This window comes from Passer domesticus, chromosome 12, assembly GCF_036417665.1.
Source record: "Passer domesticus isolate bPasDom1 chromosome 12, bPasDom1.hap1, whole genome shotgun sequence".
NCBI lineage: Eukaryota > Metazoa > Chordata > Aves > Passeriformes > Passeridae > Passer > Passer domesticus.
The window spans coordinates 9,443,631-9,470,606 of NC_087485.1; the positions used below are offsets into that span (position 1 = coordinate 9,443,631).

General features: G+C 42.9%; 1 long non-coding RNA gene across 1 annotated transcript in view; it reads left to right on the forward strand.

Moving 5' to 3' along the window:
- Positions 1–26,976, forward strand: part of LOC135279265 (uncharacterized) — a 510,274-nt gene that overhangs the window by 63,682 nt on the left and 419,616 nt on the right. The window contains exon 2 of the long non-coding RNA XR_010346537.1: positions 26,509–26,651. This is a non-coding gene — a long non-coding RNA (uncharacterized LOC135279265). The remainder of the gene's footprint in view (positions 1–26,508; positions 26,652–26,976) is intronic.

Genomic DNA, 26,976 nt, shown 5'->3' on the forward strand with positions numbered 1-26,976 from the left:
GCGGCCCGGCGGCGCTTGTCCCGAACGCCGGGGCCGTGTCCTGCCCAGCCGGTGGGCAGCCCTGGCAGCCTTGCCCGTGCCCGTGCCCGCCCCGCCGGAGCCGCTCCGCTCCGCCCCGCTCCCCGACGGGTGGCGCTGCCGATCCGCGAGCGATGCGCGCCCGCCCGGCCCGGCCCGGGGGCCGCTCCCCGGCGCACCCCAAGCCGGGCGGCCCCGGCCCTGCCCTGCCCTGCCCTGCCCTGCCCTGCCCTGCCCTGCCCTGCCCGGCCCTGCCCTGCCGGCAGCCAGCGAGCGCAGCCCGGGCGGTGCGCGGTCCCGCCGGAGCTGCGCGGTCGCGGAGCGCTGCCGCGCCGTCGGGGCCCCTGCCCGCGGGGCCGGAGCGACGCGAGGGGAGCGGGGCGCCCGAGCCGCGTCCGCCCCGCCGGGGTGAGCGGAGGGGCCCGGAGCTCAGGGCCGGCTGCACAGCGCTCTGTTTCGCCCGCAGCCTGGCGAGACGGAGCGCTGTAAACCCGAGCCTTGTCAATTGTCGTTAACAGGGGCAATAACTTAAAATTCATTAAAGAACACCTTTGGGTAACATTACTGCTAATTATTTAATTGCAGGAATCCCTATGGGGAAAATTATGCTAATTATAAAGTAATAAAACTACTTGTTCTAAAGCACTTAATTCAGCAAAATTTAGTCTTTTCACTAGAACACTTTGTATGTTATTTGATGGAAGAAACAACAAGAGTAGCTGTGTGCTCATCCTGCCTGCGGCTCAGACCCAAAGGAGCTGTCGCTGGCAGTGTGTTTGTGCTGGCAGGTTGCATGCAGGGCTCTTGTCCTTACTGAAGCACTAAAACTGGGGCAGAATTCACCGTACAAAAAAGCATTTTTATAACAGAGATCATGCAGATCAATACAAACATTGCATTTCCCAATCTTTATCATGCACAATCAACATGCAAGCAATTCTGTTGCCTGTCAGCTATGTTGTGGCTGAGCTAAGCTTTGGGAAATGGCCTTTCCCAACCTAGCTCTCTCCACACAGCACTCTGCCCTACGGAGATGTTTCAGCAGCACAGTTTTTTCTAGACATGCTCAAGAGCCATCCAGATGACCCCTTTAATTGCCCTTACAAACCTGGGAGACTGAATGGCATTCCTATTAACAAATACAAGTTCTGCTGTGCTCCCCAGCTCTTTAGGAGGACACAAACTCTGTCTCTTTGTGTTCTGAGCACTGCCACCATTCACTCTGCCTGTCCATCACTGAGCAACCATACTCTGCATGTCAAAGCTGCCAAAACATCTTTCTGTGATTTGTAAATATTGGCATAAACCTTCTGTTAACAAGTTCCTGAACCCGGCTTGGCAGAGGATGGCTTTGGGTTGGAGTATGCAAATTGCCATTTTTCTCATTGCAGGGAATCAGCTTCATCAGCCCAATTTCCATTCTGCACATGCACCATGTCTCGGAGAGACAGCTGATGCTGTACATGGTCACTGCAGATCTTTCTTTCTCTAAATCTGTGTCATCTCTCTCCCTGCACACAAGCATATCATCCCACCCACCCCCACGACGTGCATTCCCTTCACCCAGTCGTCCTAGCGAGGAGTGTGTGACTACAAACACGAGCAAAACTGGAAAATGATCTCCCTTGATTCACAAACTTTTGTTCTTGAAAGAGAGGACTGCGAGGCTTAACTGTAAACATTTCTGCAAGCAGTTCTTCTTGAAGCGAGGCAGGAGTTCAAATGCAGCCAACAATGCGATTTTTGATGCTTTTAAAATCAACATCATTTGGTTTAGCTCTGATACTGCTTTGCTCGGGAGGTAATTGCAAAGGGTGAAGGTAACAGTATGTGCTTCCCACCAATGCAAATGCAGCTGCTGATAACTGCAAATGAAATAATAGGTTAATTGAAATAACCAGCGGAAGAAGAAAGCAGCTTCAAAAACATGGGGAAGAAATGTGGCTGAGAAGAAAGTGTCTTTATATTTTAGAATACAGGGGAATTTTTTGGCTGTTTCTTTTTTGTACAGAGAAAATGAAAATTCTTCAAGTCCATGCATGAATAAACAAGTACAGCTGGGCAGCCTAATACATAATTTATACTGATCAGTCACTGCAGATTTAACTGAATAAAGCCAAAATGAACACTAATTGTTTTGACAAACTAAAATAGTGTATATGATGGCTTATTGTGAAACTTGCTGGTACTATCCTTATCTCAGTGGCTATTTTCAAGACTGATTTCTGCATGAGAGGTAGAAATATATTGGGACAATATAAAGATTAATATCTTATGGAAGATAAAAAATTTTAGTTGCTTAACATACAAGCAGAAAATAGAACTGTCTTCAGCAGAGAGGCGAGAACTGGCACAGTGAAGTGTGGGACAAGAGCTGATTTAGGGGGTGAGGTATTGCCGAGGTAATGGCTGGTACCCTGTTGGCTGAAGGCTAAACCTGAAAGTGGTATTTTGTTTTTGTCACATTTGAAATACATCGGGAATAAATTTGCCTTTGGATACTTGTCTTCTGGAAGGGGACATCCAAAAAGTTGTCAGTGAATTTCCGGGCAGTTATGTATGTAAGCTCGTTAATCTAAGAAGCTACACACTTTTGGTACGTGCAGAGTGAGAGAAATACAAGACTGGGGCTTTGCTTTGCTTCTCCAAACCCTCTCATTGAGATGGATGGCTAAATGAGAGCAATTTAAGATATCCTTTGGAAAAAAAAGACACAGACAAAAGTAATAATATTCACAGGGGTCCCTAAGCACCACTTCTGTGTGGGCTCCTTTTTGTGACAGTGAGCTCTGCCACCTTGCCCTCCTACCTCTTCTCCAGGGACTGGCAGCTCAACCTGGCTCCCAGCAGCACTTCCATAATGATCAATGGGTTTGCTGAATCTCAGATTATCACCGTGTTTGCTGTGATTAAGTTTTGGGAAATGGCTGTAAAACTGACAGTTGGGTTTGAGTGTCACTGGAGTTGGAGGATGGTAGGACCCAGGGCTTTATTCTGAACCATTCTGTGCCCAGTGGCAGCCAAGTGGAAGCTGGACATGAATCTTTCCCAGGCTTTAGGGTGGTATTTTCCTTGGATCTGGGGCCATCACTAACTTGTGATCACCCCAACTTGTGAAAACATACTTTGCTGATGAGAAAACACCTATTTTGTAAAGAGTGCTCTACATCTGTGTAGTCAAGCACTTCTGTACTGGCTTTCTTCAGGTTATCTGTAGCTTATTCTGTAAAGTACAGATTCATCTGGTGAAGATACATCTACACAAAACCTTTGAGAACTTCACTTCTGAGAACTTGTTTATGCTTTGCTGAAGTGTGGGTTAATTTATGCCAGGAAACTTAGGGCAGCTCTCATTCAGTCTGACTCCTCTGTGGATTCATTTTCCAATAAAATCAATAAAATAAATAATTTTTTTTTTTTTGGTGATGAAGAGATTGCTGGTCTGACAGATCATGAGCAGGGTCCAGCATTAACCACCCAGCTGTGTCTGTGCTCTCGTGGCCTTTGCATCAACTCGTGTGTTGTTGGTGTGAAGGAGTCATGTAGCTGCTAAACTGTGGTTTTTAATTTAACATCACCTTAGGTATAGTTTGTCATTTTTGTCCTGTGGTAGTGAAAGGCAGTTTTATTCCATTACCTACTCTGCCTTGCTGTAGTTTCCAGGGTTTATTTTAAAATTAGTATGCTGGCTATGTGCAACTGTGCCTTCTCTTCCAAGAAGTTGGTATTCTTCACCAGCTTCTGTGCACTGTTAAATGTGAATATCAGAACTGCTTCCACATTTACTTTCATTTGTAATTCACAAAACCCCAGTTGTGTTTGTTGTACAAACACTATGTTAGAAACATAAACAGCTTATAACTTGTTCCAAACCCAGAAGATACTTAACCCAAGACAGTTCCACCCCATCAAATCTGTTGAGCCTCTTCATTAGTTAACATCTGAGGAAAGGGCTCAGCTGGGCTCCCCCTCCAAATCCTGCCTGAATTAAGTCCATTTTGCATTTGTAGAAATGAGTGCAGAACAGGACCCTCTGGGCAGTTCACTGAGGACTCTTCTGCCAGTCTGTTTCAGGTACTGCAGGTTTTTCTCTGGTCCTTCAGCAGTATTTCAGGCTGTGCTGAGGGCTGTGGGCTTTGGGGAGGAGTGGCTCCAGAATGGGCCAGCTGCAGCCTTCTACTCTGGGGAAGCTGGGACCACTTGCAATTTCACACACAAGCAGCACTAATCTACAATAAATCTTATGAAATCAATAAAAATATGGAAAGTATATCATTTTTAAAGAAAAAACACATGAGATGGCCATTAAGGGCACAGCCATTCTAATACCTGTGTCTGGTTGAAACTGCAATTAAAAACATTCCAATAATAAATCTACTTCCAGTCTCGTTTAATGCTTTTAACTTGCTTGAAAGTTCAAGCTGGTATCCCAAAAATGTGCCAGGACTTTCACAATGTATTTTACAGACTCATAAATAAATATGGCAATTAATCTAAGCTATATTTCTTTCATATTTGATGACAATTTATTATGACACTTACTAATTCAGTGCACAAAAACTCTAATGCACTTAAAATCGGATTTCAAACCAAACGTTTTATGGGAAAATATAGTATTGATCATCCATTTAAAGATATCATGTGATGATTCATAACCTGCTATAAAAAAGAATCTTATGCAGAATGAGTTTTGTGGAGCATTCTCACCACAAAATCCAACATAAAAGATCTATGGTTCTCAGTGGTGATGTTTTGTATTTCTTTTTGGTGACTTTGCCTATAATGTTTTGGTGGTTTATGATAGATAGCAACTTTAAGAGAAAACATTTTTCATATTTAATTTAAATTTAATAAAGAGTATCTATTTGTTAAACATATGCAGTTATGTGCACTTTTATACTGTCCATTTACACAAATTCATGCACAAAATTTGTTCCTTTCAAGGATAATTTTCACAAGTTTGGTTATGTTCATCGGGCTGTTTTGGCAATACTCATTCTGCTGTTTTGTCCTTTAATAAAGATGTGACCCAGGAGTCACACAGCTTCAAATGCTGCTCATTGCTGCTGGTGTGATGCACCCTGAAAGCTGCAGTGCCTTGGACCCTGATGTGCCAGCAGCAGTGATCTGCAGTCACCTGTCCCAGCCCTGTAGAGCATTTCAAAGCTGGAAAACTCCAGGAGATACATCCCAAAAATGCAGGCTCCTGGGTGATTTTTGTGGATTTGGGGTCTGGTGTGGAGGGAAGGAGGGGCTGGCAGCATGCTGTTTGCTGCGTGGGTTCACAGCCAGGCTGCTCAGGACAGGTTTCTCCAGTCCTTCAGCACCCACCTGCAGACACTTTTCTGTGGAAATGCTGATTTGGTTTGCCCTGTGCTGGCTCAGCTCTCAGAGCCTGTCTGGGGCTGGTGAGCAGTGATGGATATCATATCCTTCCCTGCAGAGGGAGAAGGGGGTCAGAAATGGCAAAAGTCTTTTTCTGTCCTTGTAAATAATTAGTGTCTGCATTTGTGCACTGACCAGTCCCTCCTTGTTCCTGCCAGCCTGCCCACTGTCCATGGGGTGGCTCTGGGCCACCACAGTGGGGTGGGCAGGGCAGCCCCTGCTGCATCCCAGGCTCACCTGGAACAGATGTTCTGCAAGTTCCCAATTGCTCATCTCATTCTGAGATTGTTAATAGAATGACATCTTCCAGTTTGAGCAGCCCATAGTTGTTGCCAGCCCAACTATTTTGTGGATGTCTTTCCTTAATGCCATAAGTTTTGAGTGGTGGCACCAATGCTTGGAGAGATAGCAGAAGGAAATAAGTAGTGAAGGCTAAAGCACGTGGTTAAAGAAGAGTCTCATTTATAAATCAATTTTAATAACATATTTAAAAGCTCTCACATTTGCCTTTAATGTGTTTCCATTTCCCCTTTGGTCATTAATATTTAAAATATTTTTCTTTACTGATATTTTTTTTCTATTGTGTCCTTTCTAACTTCCCTTTCTCTCTTTAATCTGTAATGAGTGAGTTTTTGAAAAATGCATAATCCATGAGAAATCCAGATAATTTGATACAAGAAAAACCTTCAATCCTTTGAAAGAAATTTCAGAGGAGTTGAGTAATTGTTTAAAAGTTATTCCAATCAGTTTAACTCATAAAAGGGTACATGTCTTCACTGATAGACTTTCACAATGAGAAGGTGCCATTATTACTACTAGGAAGTAATAATGAGCAGTGAAATTTTAAAGATAACAACTTTTCTTTTTTAAACATTTTTTTTTCAGGAAGCCAGTTGTGGACATGACTTCATTCCATGAGTGATTTAAGGGCATGAGATTTGCTGAAAGTCCGTTCTGACTTGTATGCCAGAGACCTTACGTTAATTTTGAAAATGGAATTTGGGTTCCGTGGTTGTGCCCATCTCGCAGGTAGAGATTGTCACTTCAAATGTCCTGTAAATGGAAGAAGAGGAAAGGTGTGAAGCAGAAGGGTCAGTGGCCAGTCTCCAATTGGGAAAAAACCTCAGGTATATGCTTTGAATCAAGTATTATAAATAATGTGGATTTTAAAACTGAGGTCTGTAGTGGTGGAGGAGATATTTGTGTATCTTTCTCTGGCTGCTGTTGGGAGTGAAAGGTGAATTAGTGGTACCAAATCCTGATGCAGTGGGTGCTGGGTCTGCCTGGACACCTGGCTGGGGCAGTGGGGTGACTGTGGGCAGTGCTGCTTCTCCAAAGTTCCAATTGCACATCACAGCTCAGACTCCCAAAGGCTGAACCCTGAAAGATGGACAAAGACTTGTTCCTCTGCTTGGTTTGTTCCTCATGCATCAGCTCTCAGTGCCTCTTTGATTATGCAGAGCTAGCAAAAGCCTGAGCAAATGTGCAGTGGGCAGTCAGCAGTGCTGGAATTGCCTTATTATGAGGTCCTTGCCTGGCTTGCTTGTCCTCATTGCTTTCTGTGTCTTTTATCAGTGAGTAAAAGTTTCCCTATAGATTGTTTTACCTGTACTTTTCTGTTGAACCTAAGTATTTATCCATCCTCCTTCTGATGGGTAGCCTGTTTTGGGGTTTTGCTGTGGGGATGGCTGATGTCCTCCCTTGTGTGCTGTGCTGGGCAGGGCTGCACAGTGACCTGCAAGGGGCCCTGGGCATTGCAGCTGGGAAACAGGTGGGAAACAGCCTGATTCCATCTGCCCCCACCTCTCTGGCCAGGTGGCTCTTGTTTGCAGACAACTGGGCAGGGTGATGTGTGTTGCTCTCCCAGGTTCCATTTTGGGGCTGGGTAGCACCATGGCTGCAGTGCCTTTTTATTATCTCTCTGCTTTTGATTTGGTCATGTGTGCTAAAAAAGCCCTGGACAGTAGCAAGTGAAGTTAAACCCTTTAAAAAAAAAAACATAATAGGAAGAAAACAATATCAGTAGTGTTTAGTGTCAGATTAATTCCTTTATGAATAGCTAAATGCCACATATAGACTGTACACAATCAGTCTCTAGTATTAATAGGCACATGTGTGGAAGCAGTGTTCAAAGCTAGTAAAAACCCATGTTGCTTGTAGACATAGTGAGTGAGATCCACAGGGAATGCTTTAAACTGGTGTGGGAAGAATGTTCCTGCTCTGCCCAAGGATGTTTGTTTATCTTTTAGGATAGCATCAGTGTAGTCTGCCCTTGTACTCCTTTTTGCCATTAACTTGCCCCATATTTGTCCTTCAAGCCTATCTGGTGTGGCAAAGTGATGAAGTGCATCTGTTTTATGGCAGCTTAGGGAATGAGGGGTAACAGTGAGAGACATCTGGCAGATCTTTGGCATCAAGGAAATACAGGAAACTTAAACCCCAGTAGCCTTCATAAGCCAGACTTGGTCACTAATGACCAGGGCTGCAGTGTTCCTGGAGCCCCAGCAGTGGTGGCTCTGCTGGTTTTTGATGACTTTGAAGAGTTCTGTTAGTGTTTGATACAAGTTGAGGAAAAAAAAAAAAAATCTGGGAGCAGTCACATCTCCTGAGTGCTTCCCTGCAAATGTTACCTGCCCTCACTAACCTCCAGTCAGCCTAGTTTGTTTATTTTCAGAGTCTTCAATAAAGATATTGGTACATTTAATTATTAAACTAGAAGACAAAGAATGTTTAGAGACAGGTAGAGGGGACCAGAGCAGGTGACTTGGATTCATTGGTTTAGTATTAGCCTAAAACTGCTTCTGTTAAGGGAAAGCTTTACCATTAACTTGGGGGTAGAGTGTGTGGCTATTAAACAGAGCTGCTAAAATCTCTGGACTTCTCAGGCAGGGCAGTGAACGAGCCCTCCTGGAGAAAGATGAGCAAAAGAATGACCCAAATGTCAGTCATTGCATGATGAGAATTATGACTATGTAACAAAAATAAAATACCTGATGGTGTTGGCTTCTGCCTTCCTGGGGCTGGCTGCTCTCTGCTGTGTGGGTCTGAGTGGTGTGCTCTTCATGGTGAATTGCTTTCCTCTGGTTTGGGCCTTTGCTCCTCTTTCCAGCTTGCTTAGAAGAATGGAACCTGTTTCTGCTGACACTGGTAGTGTTGTAAGAAGGATCAAGCTTTAGGTCTCATAAGTATGCTTGACACGGTAGAATGTGTACAGGGCTGCAGTCACCACACTGGGTTCAAGTATTGCAATTTTAATTTTAATCTTGTAACCCTCTCTGTGTGTGCTCAACATCAGCTTGACTGGGGTGTGCTCACTATTGGACTTTAACAAGAGCTAATCAGTTTAAATACATCTGCAGTTGTTTTTTTGCATCAGTTCAATGAGGTCAATTTAAAATTGAATTCCTAAAGCTGTTGCAGGGATTCACATATTGACAGGTCAAAGAATTATTGAACACCAACTTAGCAACAATCCTCAGTACCTGTTTCCATCACAATGTCTTCATGGCTACGTCAGTGCCTGCGGACTTCAGGAGCCCCCATTTGAGTTTGTAACTCATAAGGGAGAAATAAATAAAAGCAGAGAGTGATGTGAGTAACAATCCCTTTCATGAATCCAGGCTGTTGTTGAAAGCACATCAAGCTGTTGGTAGATAAATATTTTTCTGGAGTCAAGAACAGAGAAGCATGTGACATTTCAATTACTACTGTTCATATTAAAATGTAAATAAGTGGCTTCTTTGCTCTATAATTCAACGAACCATATAATTATGATCTTATGATATTTTCATAGCACTTGCAGAAACATATGGCACTTCAATAAGCAAACAAGGCAAGAAATGGAATTAAGGATTTCTGTGATGTTTGTTTGTGTCTCTGTGGCTGTGTTTTAACCTCTTTGTTTTAAATACCTCATTTCTTAATTTAGCAGTTTATATAATAGGAATGAATTTGCATGAAACATAACTGAGCCTTGTGGTTGGGTTACTGCTTATGTTCTTAATCTGATGTAGGAGTTTTCTGCTGAAAAAAAACCCCACAACTCCCAAGCAGCTCAGTAGTGGTTAAGATGTATCGCCAAAGCTAAATGATCATTAAGGACTGCATGGGTCAGTGCCTTATTAGTGTAAATTATTTTAGCTCCTGCAAATCCTTCTGTTCAGAACACCATGCTGATAGAGTTTCAGACTCATGGTCTGTGCAAAGGCTATAAAATATTGATTTGACTTGTAATGTTTCATGATATCTATGACTCAATTCACAAGACCTATGCAATATCAAGGTTTGAACTGGGGGGGATCACTCAGCCCTGACCTGATTCAGTAAAATGCCTCCTAACTGAATTTTAATAATAATATACAATAAGGCACTTAGCAGCTTGTGAGCTTACTGATCAATGTGGAAAGTGTAGTAATATTATACCCAATGACTTTGTTTATAATCTCCTTCCCCAGCCTGTGACCCTTGTTCTACTTTATGTGCAAGTTATTGTTTTCCATATACCAAAATACAGAGAAGGGAAATGGAGCTGTGAACTCCTTAGGCACCAGCTTTGTGGCAGTGTGTCTGCACAGCCCCCTGGTATTTTCTGCTGGCATGCCAGGAAGGCACCACTGGATCTGCTGGAGATGTCCATTGCCTGGAATGTGTGTGGTGTCTTGCCCGTGTCACCGTGGGCAGCCCTTGCTTTGGTGGGGGATGCCAGAGCCAGCTGGGGGCAGTGGAAAGTGAGATGGCACTGAAAATCCACTCCACTTTGTAGAGGTGGCTGCTGATTTTCTGCCAGGTGAAAGCATCAGAAATGGCTTGCTGTGTGCCAAGGTGTCCATAGTGGATCTCAGAAAAATAGGTGTTAGCCTTTGTAGCAGCAGAGCTGTAGGAACCCCATTCTGCTGCAACACTCATGTTTAAAAAAATTGTGTTTTCCTTAAATGCTGCTGGGTGCTACTTCAAAACACCAGGGTGCTCCCTTGGACACTAGAGTGTGATTTCAGGCTTCTGAGATACCTGAGGAGGTTTGTTTTTCCAGCCACAGAAGTACTTCCCAAGTTTTCAGGGTGTCTTAACTCTGCCCAATTTGGTTGCTGATGAGCAAAGGAATGGTAATTCAACTCGGTTGTGATTTAAATAAATAAAAAGACAGGGAGGAAATCAAACTGTACCTTAAAAGGGAGTGCAACTACAATGAGATGTATATCACACAGTCTAAATGATTGGGATGATATAATAAAATATTCACAGAGCCTCTTGAAGTACATGTTCTATAATATACATTTTAAAATAATGTTGGGTGTTATTGGCTGAAAGCAATTTATCATTCACAGTGAATTTTAGATGTAGGTAGGCTCTTACACTGAGCTAATGCACAGCTTATTCCTTTTATACTCTGTGTTTTGTAATATTCTTCAGAATTAAATTAACATTGCTGTTTGAGACTTTGAAGCCAATTTATTTTTTATTTATATATATATATATTTATTTTTTTTTGCTGGGGGAGGGAGGAAGGATGAAGTTGAAACTCTGAATGGGTCATTCCCTGCAAAGCACAGCACTCTGTTATTCTGCACTGGCTCAAGGAAACTGGCTTTGCAGTTGCTGCTGTTCGTGTCAAGGCAAGTGTTTTACACAATATATGAAGTGTAGCGTAAATAATTTAACTAGCTTTTGAAAATAGCAACATGATAAAGTAGAAAAACATAACAGGTTTCTAGCCAAACACATCACTGATTAGTTAGCCTAGCTAAAACAAACAGACTTTTTTTTTTTTCTCAAGTGAAACTGATTAAAATGCAAGGGAAGGGCTGCAGAAAGCCCTGTTTGCAGATTAACAGCACCCTGGTTACTGCAGCTGCAATAACTTCTCCAAGGACAGCTGAGCTGGGACTGTGCACTTGGGTTGGAGTTGTGTGTCAGGAGGGAGGGTTGCTGGCAGCACCTCTTGACCAAGGTGTGATATTTCAGCATGGTGACTGCACAGGTCAGAGCTCTTGGAAGGTCCTGGGCAGTCTTGCAGCTGGAATTGTCACACTGACCTTGAGGCACTTTAGATCTGCTCGTTCACCTGCAAAATTTAAGGATAATGCTTTTTTCTAAAATATACAGAAGCAATTTTGCATCCCTGCCAGTTCATCTTGCTCCAGGTGAATGAGCTGTTTGTGCTATAGGCTCTCTGTAGTCTATTCCTCTATTTCCAACAGCATTCAGACAGTCAAATTTTAAGTCGTGGTGCTGTCAGGCCAATTATTCTCTTCAATTAAAACCTAGTTTCTGACTAAACCTGCAGGACTGACACTTGTGTGAGTTTATGCCTGAGTGGGAAGGCTGATGGCAGCACGTGTGCAGAAATGCTGAGCTCCTTCTCTGAGCCAGAAGGGGCTCAGAAAGCGGACAGCCCTTGCAGGATGGGGCTCTGCTGAAGAGCTCTTGCTTGAATTGTTGTGGATTATCTTAAAAATGCCTTAGGCATGAGATTCTCTTCTTGCATATCTTATTTTAGGCATCAGCAGCAGTATGTAGGGAAGGCAAATTTACTATTGGAGCTACCAATAAAACTAAGCTTGTCTGTTAAATTAGTAATTGTGAAAAAAGCTCCCAAGGTTTTTATCTCCCCCTTTTTGTTCCCCTCTTTTAATTATTACAAAGCCAGTTGTAAATCTTGCTGCAGGTGGAAATGTGCCCTTGTAAGTCTTGTCAATGCTTAAAAATCTGCAGGATACCTGGAGGTCTTCTTGTTGGCCAATGGTGCCAAGGGAGGTCGGAACTAAAACCTAATAATAATGAAGTTAAATGGCTTCAAATGCTATTTTGGGCTTGTTCAGTGGCAGATGGATGCCCTTTGGTGCAGAGGTAGCCAGCTGAGGAGCAGTGAGTGTCAGAGGTTTGGGAAGTACAAAAGTGGGAAGTGAGGATGTTTTTATTTCTCTTTGTTCACTGTTGTGATGATAGAAGTGGAAGGAGCTTTATGCTGTGCTGGATTATGCAATTTTGTGATTTAAGGCTGAAACTTCTTTATTACAAAGCTCATTTTCAATGTGATTTCTTTTTTCTTTGCGGAAAAAAGTAATAACTTTTTTTTCTTCTTGAAACAGCAGCTTCTGGGACATTGGTTAAGAATTGGGGAGTTTTAAAAATGATGATGCTTTAAAAATGTTTTCTGATTTTTTTTTGTTCTTTTTGAAGTCTATTTTAATGCTCTGGGGCTTATTTTTAACTCCTTGGAAAGCTTGGCCTAGAGACTTGATTTGTTTTGTTTGGCTCAGCTTACTGAGAATAAGGATGTCTGGGTGTACTTTGGAGGGAAATATGAGAATTAAAGACCTGTTTTGGTGTGTAAAAATTATTGTTTATAATTTAAATGGTTAGAAATGGAAATAGGGGTTGTTTCTGGCTCAGTTTGCTGGAGAAAAATGAGCTGAGGGAAAAGGAAGTGTGCAGGAGAGGCACCTGGGAAGGAAAATGAGGCATGGAAGGGCTGTAGGAGGTGATTCACAGAATGCCTAGGTTGGAAGAGACCTTAAAGATCATGGAGTCCAGCCCATGCCCTAACACCTCAGCTAAACCATGGCATTGAGTGCCATTTGCAGGGTTCAGGAGTGGCATCACTGCAATGGGGACCTTGGGAAGCTGTGATGGTGCTTTGTTACCCTCCCCTCCATGTCAGCACTGTTTGATTAAATTCTCTTCGTGGAACCTCGTGGATATGAAGCTCAGCAGAAAGGACCAGCACAGCAGTGAGTGGCCCTGCCCATCTCACACAGTCACACCTCAGGCCTGGCTCAGTGGGGAGGGATTTTGGGACCCTGCTGCAGTCAGAGCCCTCCTGGGAATGCAGACAGCCTCAGGGGCAGGTGTGCATGGTGCCCTGCAGCTCAGCACCTGCCAGAATGGGGTTGTGGCAGGATGAGAGGACACTGCCTCACACTGCTGAGAGCCAGCATGAACCTCAGCTCTGGCTGGTTATTTTGGAATGCTCATAGGTTGCTGCAGTTTGACTGCCATATTGAGGAAACGATTGCTGCTCATCAACAGGAATTTTTGGGTGACTGGGGGAGTAAAAGTATATTGTTCCACAGCAGTTCTGAGTCTAATCAGAAGCACATCTTCAGTAGCAGATGTATTCACAGGGGCACTGTCCTGTTATCCTCTCTATTGTCCAATGCACTGGAAACACTGAGCAGAGAATGGCTCTTGGATAAGAGATTTAGTGATTTCTTCACTCTTCACACTGCCTTAACTAGGGAAAAGATGGTTGTTTTAGTGGAGTTTAAAGTTAGTGAGACAAGTGACTGTTGAAACCACTGCAGGGACAGAGAGTGACCCCAAGAAAGCAGAGTTGCTCCCTTGGTTTGGCAGGTCCCCCATGTACCCCCTGCCCAGGTTGGGCTCAGCAGACCTTGGCTTGCTGCCTGCACTGTCTGCAGCAGCTTCCAGTGGCAACGAGGACGAGCAGCTCGCCAGGTACTCAGCTCATCCACCTTTTGCCTCACCAGCATGAGCTTGTTATAACTAGTCCCACAGGACTTAGCCAATATTGGGTTGACTTTCTGCTACTGAGGAAATTTCAGGCATCATATTGATTTGGCCCAATATATTATATGTGCATTTTTTTGCCAGCAAAGACACACAGAAATACCACTGCTATGTTTTAATACAAACTCAGCTGTTTGCTGATCAGCAATGACTATTCAAATTGACCAATCTACCTCACCCTGGCTGGAGATCAAGGGATCAGCACTTAATTTCATTCCTTGAATAAAGATTTATATATATATATATATTTATATATATCTCCACATGGAAATATCAGAACATGAAAGGTTAAATCAATATGGAGTTTTACATTGCTTAAAGGGCATTTGCATCAAAGCAGCCATGAATGCAATTCACTTGTTTAATGAATTTTTTATGCTTATTTAATGAATTTCACAAAGGTGTTTTTCATAAAATGGATAAGGACTTCCAGTTTTATGAAATAATAAAAATGGAACTGAAGTTATGAAATGAGCAATCTCATTAGTTAGGCATGATATATTCATATGAAAGTGTACATGTTTCTGAATTATTGCAAGCAGCTCTATTGCTTGAACTGTAACTCGTTATAATAGTATTGCAAATATGCCTTTAGTTAAGATATCAGAAAGTGACAGAAAGAAATTAGATTTTGATTGTTAATAATTATTTAATTAATACTTATTGTATTTAGCATACTATGGATGTGTCTTTCCTTTGAAAATATATGCTTGTATTCTTCATTGATAGATAGTTAGTGAGATGCAGCACTATTCCTATCCCCTTTTTGCTCAAATTCTGGCTTAATTTTGTGTTTGAGAAGCTTTACTCTGTTTTATTATCCTGATGAACAGAGGAAAATATTATGATGCTCTGCCAATAGTATGAACATGTCTTTTTTTGCATCAGGGGAATCTGTGATCTAATGTACCTTTGGAATTGCATCATCTTGCTGGAAAATTCTCCCAGCTTGATGGCACTTTAGGATGTGAGCACTGCTTGCTTAAATGACTTGTCTGGCTGACTGTACACTGCAGTGAAACTACTGGTGGGGTTTCATGATCCTTTCCAGCAGGAACTGCAGCAAGGCTGCTGCTCACCCTCCAGTTTGGACAGGACAGATGGATACTGTAATTCTCTCTTATTAAGTTGTTTTTGAAATCTGTCCTGATTTTGAACATGTGCTGTTACCTTGAGGTTCAGTGGGACTGTTCATGGACAGCTACAAGCTTGGGCCAAGGAGTTACTGTGTGCTGAGTGATTGCTGTCACTTCTCTGTGTTTCCAGGCTTGCTAGCCACCAGGGTACCAGTTAGGAAATGTGCCCCAGCTCCATTCACCAGCCTGGGTGTTTGCGTTGTGCTATGGGCACAAATGATTTCCAAGAATGTTTTCTTTATCCGTTCCCTCTGCTGCTTTGGCTGTCACAGCCAAACTTTTCCTTTCCTTTCTGCCATTTTGGAATGATTTACAAGTGCCTTATCCAAACCAGTGTTGTAATTGCATACAGTGAAGCAGCTCTGCGTGGAGTAAAGGAGTCCCACTACCCAGCCCTGCTGCTTTATAGCCCTCATGCTCTGCCAAGGCAGCAGGCAAAATATTGCAGTAATAAGAGATAAAGTGGAACTTTCAAAATTAATGTTCTTTCCTTATTAGGCATCCCTTGTGCTACACTCTTAAGTAAGCTTGTTAAATATGTGCATTAAGACACAACAAGGCAGGCAAGATGGTAAGATAATGGCTTGTCATCAGTGGTTATTAGAGGAAAAGGAGAAATGAAAGGCCTTTTCACCCATGAAGTGTCATTATCCCACTCTATGGCATGCTTTGAAGCCTTCTTGTGATTGTGCAATTAGCCAAATAAGATAGAGGGAAAAAAGCTACCACTGAAATCTGTTCCTGCCCTCTCACCTCCTGCAGGGTGTCAGTGTGTGGTGGAGCTGGTGCTGTGCCTGTGCTCCAGAGCAGCCCCAGCCCTGCCCCGGGGGTCTCTGCTGGAGCCCCTCAGAGCACAGAGCTGGCTCTTGGCAGCCTGTGCTGCTGCACCTGCACCATTGGTGTCACCTGGCCAGGCTGCATTAGGATGGTTTGGCACCATGCAGGGTCTGCCTCTGTTGTGCCTCAGGTGTGTAAATTCTGTTATCTTCTTAGAAACTAAATCCAGCATGCTGTGTCTTTTGCACCTCGAAGGTTTGAAAGAGCACAGGCAGGTGTGCTCACAGACAGATGGTGTCACCCCCACAAAATCCTGTGGCTTTGAGCTGGGCAAGCTGCTGGGCCACTCAGAACATGGAGGGTCCTGTCCCTCCCCTTTCCCATGCTGGGCCCTCTCCTCTCTTTCACAGGCTCTGTGTCCTTGCAAACCAGACACAAACCAGTGTTTTGAAGGAAAGAGCATTTTGCAAAAGCAGCAGCAATGGTGTGGGTAGGCAATTGCTCCCTGTCCACAGAGCAGATCTGTCTGAGCTGGGCTCAACCAAGGACTCCTGAGGCCATGGCAGCAGCTTGGCTGAGGCTCTGGGTTTGGAGCTGAGGCTCAGGAACCATCCTGGAGCTCAGCCTCATTACACTGCCCCTACTGTGGGCAACTGTGCCCGAGAGTTTCATGGCATTGCACCAGATTTAATAACTAGCTGGTGTTTAATTTGGGGTATGAAATAACATCTGTTATTATATCTAACATAAATATTTACTCCAGAGATTCGACTAAAAAAAAAACATTTGCTTGCCTTCAAAGCCTATCAATTTCTCATCTGTGGCTGACAAAGAAAGCTTTGAGTGCTTAAATTCATTTCTAGAAATTAAATTAAAATTTTCAACACTAAAGCTTCTGTGATTCCAGACACTTTCCTTTCCTTTTATTGTGTTTGACAGCAACTAGATTCTCAAGGTAAGTGGTGGAGTGTAGTCCTATGTAAATGTGAAGCATAAAATGAAAACTGGGGGGAAGAAAAACATTTAAGGTAGGAAATTAGAACAGTTATTGAGTTCCACACTATGGTTAATGAGTGTGCAGAAAGAAAACATCTTCTTGGCCTAGTGAGCTGGAGCATTACAACTGTTGCAACACTTCTTCTGTTTTTAGAAGGAAATAAGTAATAACCCCGACACATGGGAAGTCTTCAGTTTGCATTTTTTAATGCCTCAGGGGAGTGCAGTGTTTCTGGTTTAGAATCTGTTAAAATTTTATTTAAAAGGCAGGTTTTGTTCAGAAAGCAAAACAAAAATTAACATATTAAGCATATCTGTAGGTCAGGAGTGTATGGGAGAGGGCTTGGCTGCTTCACCAGGACATGGCTCTTTCAGAATTGCTCAGCTGAGGTTGGAGACCATGGAGGGAAGACTGAAAATTACTGTCCCTTACTGAAATAGGGTCAGTGTATTCAGGATTTATGCTGTGTTGCCCTGGGTATAATGAAAAGCAGCCTGTAATGGCACTGGAGCAGAGGGGCCTCGGTGCAGGCACTCGGTTTGGGGATCCTTTGGCTCCTGTCAGGAAGGGGAGGCTGGGATGGGGCTCTGCTGCCTGGGTGAACCCTCTGCTGTTCTGGCTTCAGCCAGACGTTGTAAATGTTACCCTCTGGCTGGGGGTGCAGCAGAAGGAGTGTCCAGAGCTTGCTGTAGCCTCCCATTCAGCCTTTTTCTGCAGTGCTGGTGAGCTCGTGCTGTCCCCACTGTTACACTTTGAATGGGGCTTTCTTGTGTGTTGTTGGTAGTAAATATAATAAAAACTCTGAGGCTGGACTGACTCCTGAGATAAATTAAGAATTCAGTTTTTAAGGTGTATGACATGATGTTTCAGATGTTTTTTTCAACTTCCCAACATCTGTGAATGCATCGCTGTGGTTACAGCTAAGATACAGGGCTGTTTGGCCTGAATGAACAAATGTTGCTTCCCCCTGGGCTGATTAGGTGTGAGGTGCCTGCTAGCACAGCTTGCAGCTTCTGCTGCCTCGCTGAATGCCTGAGGAGATGCAGTACATGGTTTTGCATGCTGCTGCATTGTGCAGTTCAGGAGAGCTCTTGCACGCTTCCTGTGCTGTTTAAAAATCCCTTTGTGCAAAGGTTGAAGTAGTTTCATCTGATGCTGTTACTGAGCAAGCTGTTGAAAGGTGTAAGCAAGTGGCAAGTCGATCAATATTTTATCCTTTCTAGGCTAATAAGTTCATTATTATTGACACTGTGTGGCTGGCTGCCTTCAGTCTGACAAATAACATCCCAAACCAAAGTAATTGGAGCTCTTTTAATGATGCTTTTATTGGGAAATGTCTTGGGGCTGGGCTGGAGCCTGTGGTTGAATCTGGGGAGCCAATTTTTATATTTGATTGGGTATAAATAATATGGGACAGGGCAGGGACCCTCAGTCTGCTCCCTCTCCTGGGCACAAAGGTTGGGAGTTCACATCCTGGGGAGTGATTCCTGAGTCTGCTCAGCTCCTTCACCCCTCTTCTCTACTTTGGCCAGAGATTTCCCTTGGGTCCTGAAGCTCAAGGCCTGGCTGCCACCAAAGCATTCTGCAGCACAGCCAGCCTGTGCCCAGCTGCCTCCCTCCACTACCTCTGGCAAAGTTTTCCACTGGGAGCAGGAGCAGCAAGGCTTTGTTTCTGCCCTGGATGGCTGGGAGCAATTGTGTTTGTGGCCTGAGCCTTGCTCCCTCTCGAATTTAAAACCTGCTCTGAAGTTTGTATTACCTTTTTTGTTTCCTGGAGATATGTAGAGCTTAAAATTAAATGGTTCGAATCTGGATCAAGATTAAATAATTTGGGTCAGGCCATGTTCTCAGATGCCCTCCAGGAAACACAGTCAGTGGTTAACCTAATCAGCTCCTGTAATTCCACCAAATTCAGCTGAAGCAGCATTTCTACGGCAGAAGGAAACTTGAAGCTTAATAGCAAGCATCCCAATTTTCAAACTTTGCTTGAATATAGTTTGGCTCTGGTGTTTTCAGCAAAACCGAGAAGCAGTGTTGGGGCATGGGTTAGTCAGCAGCTGGGTCCTGGTGCTTTGTATGTGTTGTGATGCCTCTTTTTTGTATGATGGAACAATTAAGTGTGATTCTTGGTTATAGTAGTTCAGAAATGGGCAAAGGCATAAAGGAGCTGTTTTGGGAGGCTGGGGTGACCCGGGTCCATGTGGAACTGTGCTGTGGGCAGTCAGTGTCCCTCTGCCCCTCCAGTGCCATGGCCCTCACTGAGAGACATTTGTAAAGAAGATTTTTCCACTTGCAGTGAGAGAGCTCCTGGTGGCATCCAGTGCCTGCTAAAGTAAAAGGAGGCTGGTGAGGCCCCAGATTTCAAGCTCTTGGGGCTGCTACATATTTCTCTGCTTGGGGGAGAGGCCAAGTGTTTCCAACTTTAGATGTAAAACGTAAAAGCACTTGGTTGTCACATGCCATTAGCTGTTTAAAGCGTGACATCTCAGGAAATGCTTCATCGTAATCCTCAAAATGAAGAAATCTGAAGTGAACTTCAAACTGTTTGCTCAGTTTGGGTATCATGTTGCAGGGTCAGATGGTGAACTCAGAGTTGTACCTACTCTCAAATTGGTTTAAACTGCAGTCAGACAGTTCAAGTCTTGAAAAATCAGCTTGTATATTTTCTTTACTTTTTCCTTTACAAGTAAAACCTAGGAGTAATGTCTGTACGGCAAAGCTTGTCCAGATACTCTTCTCCAGCTGTTTTCCCTGAGACACCTTTTGCTCAACAGCACTGTAAGATTAACTTTATCATCTGCTTGGGTTTGCTCTCCTCTTCCTGCTGCCAGATGAGTAATGGGAAAAGCTGCTCTGAAAGGATATATGTTGTCTGCCTGGACTTTTCCTTAGCAAGTAGCTGTATTTCATCCCCCAAAAAAGCTCGGATCTTGCTACACAAGGAAGAAAGTGGTGCTGATGTTTTTGGTTTTGTTCCTCAGGAGTGTTCTAGTTGCTTGCCTGTGCAGTGGTCCAGCAGAAGATGTCTGGTGAGAACTGGCTATCACAGATGGCCAAGGGGGCCCGTGAAAACAGCTTTGTAGTCATCCTGTTATAAAAATTGCTTCACTAACAAGAGTATGAAACATGAAATTATAGCGTTGTGTGGAACAAAGTTTAGTCAACTGTCATGCTCAAAGGTCCTATTAAGCTGTCAGCTTGGTCTGCTTTGTCCTTGATTTTGCTCCACTGAAATTTAACATGGTTTCACTTCTCAAAGCCAAACCTTTCTATACTGACCTCTGTCTCCACCCTGGTTAATGCCCTTCAGAAAGATTTTTTTTTTTGTTGCTTCAAGATGTCATGATTGTCTCTGGTCAGAAGTCCTTCATTCCTTGTTTATTTTTCTTTTTAACATTGTGGTCCGCATTCATTCCTGTGTAGCTCTAGGGTACTAATTTGCCTCCAGGAGGGTACTTCTGGCTGGTGGGCTGTTAGCTATGCAAGCAGGTTGGCTGTCCCTAATGTTATTCAAATTTAAATGCAGGTCTGGATGAGAGGATTTGCAGATTAATTCTGCAAATAAGAATCTTTGTGAAGAAAGCATGGATAGACCTGACAGTGACTTTAATGGTGGTGGTAGTAATAAGTTATGATTGCTGGGATCAGGGATAGACTTTTTTCTTCACTAATAGATATGGTTGGGTATTGTATTTATTTCATTGTATTTATTTCCTGTAAGAACTTGTTCTAATTTGTGTTGTACAGGGAAAACATTAAAGAATGTTTTTGGAGTGATTTTTGCTTCATTTCCATTTTATTCCTTGCTGATTTACTTCAGAGTAACTGTTACTGGTATTTTTTGTTAGATTGCTTCCCACAATGTACCAAGCAGTTGTGGCCCTCTTGTTTCTTGAGGAGTGTTCTGATCCTGGCATGGGCATGAACAAAGCTTCTGACCAGCTGTGCAGCCCCTCCTTGTGCTGCAGGTATTGCTCATCCTGCTGCTTCCCTGCTTGTGCCACAGCACCCTGCTCAGGCTGGCCTCTTGTCACTCCTCTTCAGGGGATGAAGGCCTCCTCAGAGAAGAGGGAGACCATCATATCATACAAGACTGGTAATGCCACTGAGAGATCTGTAATTTATGTGGCTGTATGAATCATCTGCTTTTTGTTTTAATACTGGAGACCAAGGGCTGGGCAAAAGGAGAGAGAACTATGAATTGCTGAGAGGGTTTGCCTTAAATTTGTCAATCCCTTGTACAACATCTGCATGTTGTTTTGCTTTCTTCCCTACCACTTTAGAGAGCCCTGAATCAGTGAGGAACAGATAGTTCAGTTCTTAAAGCAGTGCTTCTGTAACTACACACAGTTGGGGAATGTGCTTCTGGTGGATTTGTTCCATGAAATGCAGGGGAAGTATTCATGAGTACATAAAATAACAGACTAATCAAAGAAATAAACAAGAACAAGTCTGTAATCTTCACAAAATTGGGGGAAAAAAGTGCTTCTGATGGACTTGCTCCTACTGTTTTCTTTGTAGCTCTTTCCAGAGCTCAGACCATCTGTTCCTTGTTGTAGGTTGTTAAGTGAAATGTGCTGCCAATACAAATAGCTCTGCTTGATGTTTGTTTGCATAAATTGTTTTGAAAGCTTCATGACGAATTTTAAGGATTACTTACAGGGGTAGGACTCTGGAGGAGGAAATATAAATTTGATGATGCATGTTGGAATCCATTAATTTGTTTGGAATTTATAATAAAAGTGAACATTCTATGTGTTTGTTGGAGGGGAGGGAAACAATTTCAACTTGAGCCCAGAAGGTTATGGTGACAATCGGCTAATTTAGCCACATCACAGTAAATGTGATCAATCTGCCTTCACATCTAAGTATAGTTACCTTCACTTGCCAAGATAAAATATTCAGTATATCTAACTCACAAAATCTCAAAGTGAAGCCTGCTTGGGTTTTACGTGCCTTGGGGATCTCACACTCAGTTTTGCCTCCCTCTTTGCTGTTGGACATTTGTGTGGGAGCAGTGGCTTTGCAAGGAGTGTTGAAGGTAAGTGAGGGAGGTGCAGGGCAGTTCCACCTGGCTGCTGCTGTTAAATTGTGTTTCGTGGCATCTGTGGTGGTGTTGTCATGGGTGCTATGGCACGTAGGGAGATAATTCCTGCTTCCCAAATCTGGTGATCCAAAGGCTGAAAGAAGATGGAAGAAGTGTGCCTAAGGAGGGAGAGAGGATTTGTGCAAAGCCTTTTTAAGTCAGTGACAGAGTTTGTGTAGTCAGACTTCTTCACCAGGAGGGTGCTGCCTGATAGGGAAATGTTTGCAAATAGCAGGCTTGGGGCAGCTGATACAGAAACAACTCTTTTTTCCTTGCAGTTGTTTTCCTCTTCTTAATAAGGATCTAGTATCTGGTGGCTTATCTTTAACTTTACAGTCTAGGAACTTCAAGTGGTTGAAAATCAAGTGGCTACCTCCCTTCTCACCAAACTATTGAGTCTGGATTTGGAACCGCTGCCCAGTCAGACATTCCTCTTGTCTCTGTGAAACTGTACATTAAAAACACAACCACACATACACACACACACATGCTCCTTAGCTGCTCATCACAGCTTTGCAGTGGTAATTCTCTGGTTTTAAGTGAATTGACCTGGCTGCTTTCATCTTCAGGTAATGCAGCCCCAGTTTATAATTCAGACCAGGAGCTTATGGAGATTTAGAAAGAGGCCCAGAGCTTTGCTTTACTGTGCCAGTTAAAGCATTTATACTGATGACAGTTAAATTGTTGAGGGCTCTGTTATTCATTTACATCACAGACACTAAGGTCCTCTGACGACCTACTGCAAATGTAAGCCAGATGTACCTAAACATATCTATTGTACATTTTACTTCATTTCAAACACTTCTCCTGACTTTCAACTCAAACCTTCTGTCTGTCTTGTCATGCTACAGTATTTAATGATATTTTATTGCATTAGTTCACAAAACCCTTGAGTTTTTCAGTTGTCCTAAGCTAATGGACTGGATCTGTACCCATTTGCTAATACAAGATCTTTTTTAGTAGGTAGCAGAGCTATTAAACATAAATCAAGGTTTCCGATAAAATATTGGGTTTCTGCTGCATCTTACAAAAGGACAGTCTGCAGTCTAAAACATGAGTTTTACCTGATGATTATATCTTACAAGCTATAGTTAAATCTTGTTTGGGGATTTACTGCATTCCATACCCAGTAATTTCATACAAATCCATAATGATTATTTTGTATGTTCCTTTCATTTAGCTCATAAAAGAAACCACATAGTTTGCTAGCTGTAGCAATGAGAGGCATTCACTATTATTTCCTTTGGAAGGATGCACTGAGAAAGTAATTTTTAATAAAAAGGTAATTTGTTTTTTACTATTTAACCTGTGTATCAAAAATCAGACAGTAAAGAGATAATCCTGCCTTGATAAGGCAGAAATAGCCAGGCTTGAAGGAAGAAAAACAACATGTCACAGCACTCAAAACCTTTATGTATTCTTTTGAAAAATAGGTTAAAATAGTATGAGCTTTGGTAGAGACTGTGATTTTATTGTCATACATATTGTGAGTAAACAGGTGTCTCCTATTCACCTTTGGAGCAGGGACTCTTCCTTTTGTAAGACAAAGGTTGGGTGTTTGGCATGTTCCCTGGTCCCAGCTGTGGAAAATGCTTGAGCAGAGGCTTGGCTTAACATGAGTTTTGGTACATCCTTCTAAAGTGTCTCCACTCCCTGCTGCTATTTTTAAGTACACGCACAAATCCTTCTGAAGAAAATGTGATAGTGGTTAGGCTGTCCTGAAGTATTGCTCTTGATAGGAAAGCACTGAAGGATACCATTAGGAGCATATGCTCTCTCAGTGTGGGTTGCAGAGGATATAACTGCACTGTTATTTGTACCACAGCAAGCCAAGAAACATGTGACACAACTTGATCTCATTTTTACCCATGTAAATCGGGAGGATTTTTAAAACAAGTTTAGGAGTTGGTTTAAAATTACATATTGTGAAGCAGAGCACAGTGTGGCTTGTTTCTTGCTCAGAATGTACATACAGTCACTTGGAGCTGGTTGGGAGCTCCTGGTAAAATATTTCTTTTGAAATATTGATGGAATGAAAGAAAGTTTTTGTGACAATGGATCTGTCTGAGAGTGTCTTGTGTCTCAAATCAGGGAGGGAGCAAAATGAGGCTGTTCACCCAAAATAGCTGCAAGGATACCCCAGGGATATGGGAACCTCAGGTTCGAGTTCCCTCGCAACTCAAACTTGTGGTTAGCCTTGCATCTATAATGGGATCAGTTTGTCCCATTTTGGGGTGGTAGGATGCAATTTGTTGAAGCTTTGTGCTGGAATGCAGCACAGAAGGAAAACTAGCTTAGAAATATCAACCATTTCCTTGTGAAACAGGATTCTTGACTGTAGCTTGCAGTGCAGCTGTTCTTTCTTCAGACTTGAGTCTACCCTGGTTTGGAGGCAATGGTACCAGCACCATAATTTTTACTGTCCTCTGCTGTAGCAGTATCTATCATGCTCCTTAACAATGCAGGGTATCAAAAGAAGGCAAATAAATAGATCTATGATGATGTTGCAAATCAACAAGACAATTCCACTTTTCTATAGGTTTTGTGGCCTGTTTTGCAGACTAAGTTTGGTCTGATGTATTTATTTGGTCAGCCTTTTGTCGAGTAAACTTGCAGATGCATCTACATTGGGGCCAGGCTAATGATATCAGATGCCTTTATTCTAGGTGATAACACCAGAGTGACCGTACAGAGACTCTGTTTCTCCAAAGAAAAACAATGTTAACTGTTGACTATATACTATCATTTGGAATACAGTGCTGTTTATACACATGGGACTTGTCATCCTGTATCACTGAAAAAACAGAATCAAGCATGGTGGAGTTGATGGTCAGCGGGTAAAAGTGATTTTTCTTTCAGCATTTCCTCAACTCAAAAAAAAAAAAAAAAACCCCAAAAAACCCAAAACACCCCAAGCCCCATAAGCTTTATGTGTGAACCATTAGAACTAACAGTGCCAGGAACGTGATCATCTTTGTGAGAATTTAGGAGACAAAATAACAGTTGCAGCTGAAGGTGGCTCAGGCTTTTGCTGAGCTGAGTCTGTGGCTCTGGGTTTGTGGTTCAAGGCATCTCCTACAGAGTTCAGTGTTCTGGGGGGCTGCTGACTTGGGGGCCATTGCGTGGGCTCTGGGGATGACCCCAGCTCTCCACTGGATGTCAGTGTTCCCCAGGAATGCAGCTGCCAGAGCACTTATCTGGCATTAAAAAAAAAAAAAGGGGGGGGGGTGGTAGAAAGACTAAAGAAAATTAAAGAACAAAGCAACCTTGACTCTTTAGAAAAGTAATTTAGGAACAAGTTTTGTGACTGTTCAGCCTGAATTATAAGGCAAACCTCGACAGAAAGATCATGTTTACACTAAAACACATCTTGCACAACTTCCGGGCTCACATGCCAAAAAGAGTTGGATTTAGTTTCAGAAAAAACAAATGAACATTCTTCACTCATCTCCCTACAGTTTTGATACTTTGATATGCTGCAAAGTGAGTGATTCTGTTTTTGTCTCTGACAGTTTTCTTTTTTTCAATAGCCACAAAAAAATATTTTTTCAAATCAGTGAAAGCATGAGAATGTCACTAAATGATTGATTGCTTGCTGGGTTTCAGCCTTTGATAATTAAGCTTAACACAATGTCTCCTCTTCACCAGAGAATGGTATTGTGCCAAATTGAAAAGACACATGAAAAATTGAAATCAGAAAATAAAAACCTTTTAAAAACCAACTGCTCCCATCTGTTGTGCAGTTCAGAAGGGAATGTAACAGTGAAGAGACACAGAGCACATAAAACAGGAGGAGGAAGAATGGTGAGCTTTGAGGCTCCACCTTCCACACTCACAGGAATGCCTTCCTGGGAAGATCTTGCTTCCTGAAGATCTCTGGTTGCTGTTTGGATGTTTTTTTGTTGCTGTTGTTTTTTTAATTTGCTAAAATGTATTCACAAAGGGAATTGGAACGAGGATTTTGCTGAACAACTGAGTGGGGTTTTGCAGCACGTGTCCTGTGCCTCTACAGACTCACTGATTGTGTGTTGAGTGTGTAGTCCTGCATCTTACTTGGAACAAGTTCTTTCTGACAAAAGGGCAGATTTTGGAATGTAAGGCCAGATGGGAGTTCTGGCCATGGTGTGGGGTACATTTGGGGGCCCTCTAATGAATTCAGAAAAAAACAACCCAAATCCTGAAGTGCACTTTCATAATGAGTTTTCTCAGCAATGTTAGCAAGCCTTCTATTTGTTATCAAATCTGTTCTTAGCAAATCTGATCTTACCCAATCTGTCACAAGGTTAGCTCCTTTGGTCAGGCACAAGGTTTAGGCTGCAGTATTTAAACTACAAAAAAAAAAGATGAAAATATGTTTCCTCTACTGAAAGTTATGGTGATTTGAGTTGAGGTCTCTTGGCCTTTAAGTCTCAGAGGAATAGCAGTACTCCAGGTTCAGGGTTTGGTTTTACAAAAACTTGAAGACAGGAGTCCCCCATGCAGCTCACGGCAAGCTTTACTTTGGGAAATACTTTTGGTCTGATATTTAGTCCAGTTAATTCAGCCAACCCAAGCTAAGAATGTGCTCTTTTGCATTACAGAGCCACCTGTGAAGGAACCAGCCTGTTCTCTGGGGCCAGGAGTGACCAGCAGTGACAAACCAAGCCATGAAGTGACCTTGCTGCATGTCTCCCATGAGAGAGGTGATGGGTGTGCAGAGAGAGGCACTGAGCAGCTCTGGAGGGTGAGTAAAGCTCGGGGTGACTGCCCCACATGCCCATGATGTTCCAGAGGTTTGTCTACACCTGGAGTAGTTTCTTGTTGTGACAGTTATGCACAGCACAATGCTGAAGTGAAGCTCTGCTGGAGAAATGTGGTGGATAGGAATTGCACAGCATCCTCTGGATGTGGCCTGTGCTTGATGTAAAGCAGTGACCCCAGGTCATTAATTCTCTTTATATTTTGTGACAGAATATATATGCCTGATGTGCAAACAATTCAGGGACATGAGAGACCAAACCACCTTTATCCAAAAGTCACCTTCATGTCTCTCTGAGACTGGTAGCCAG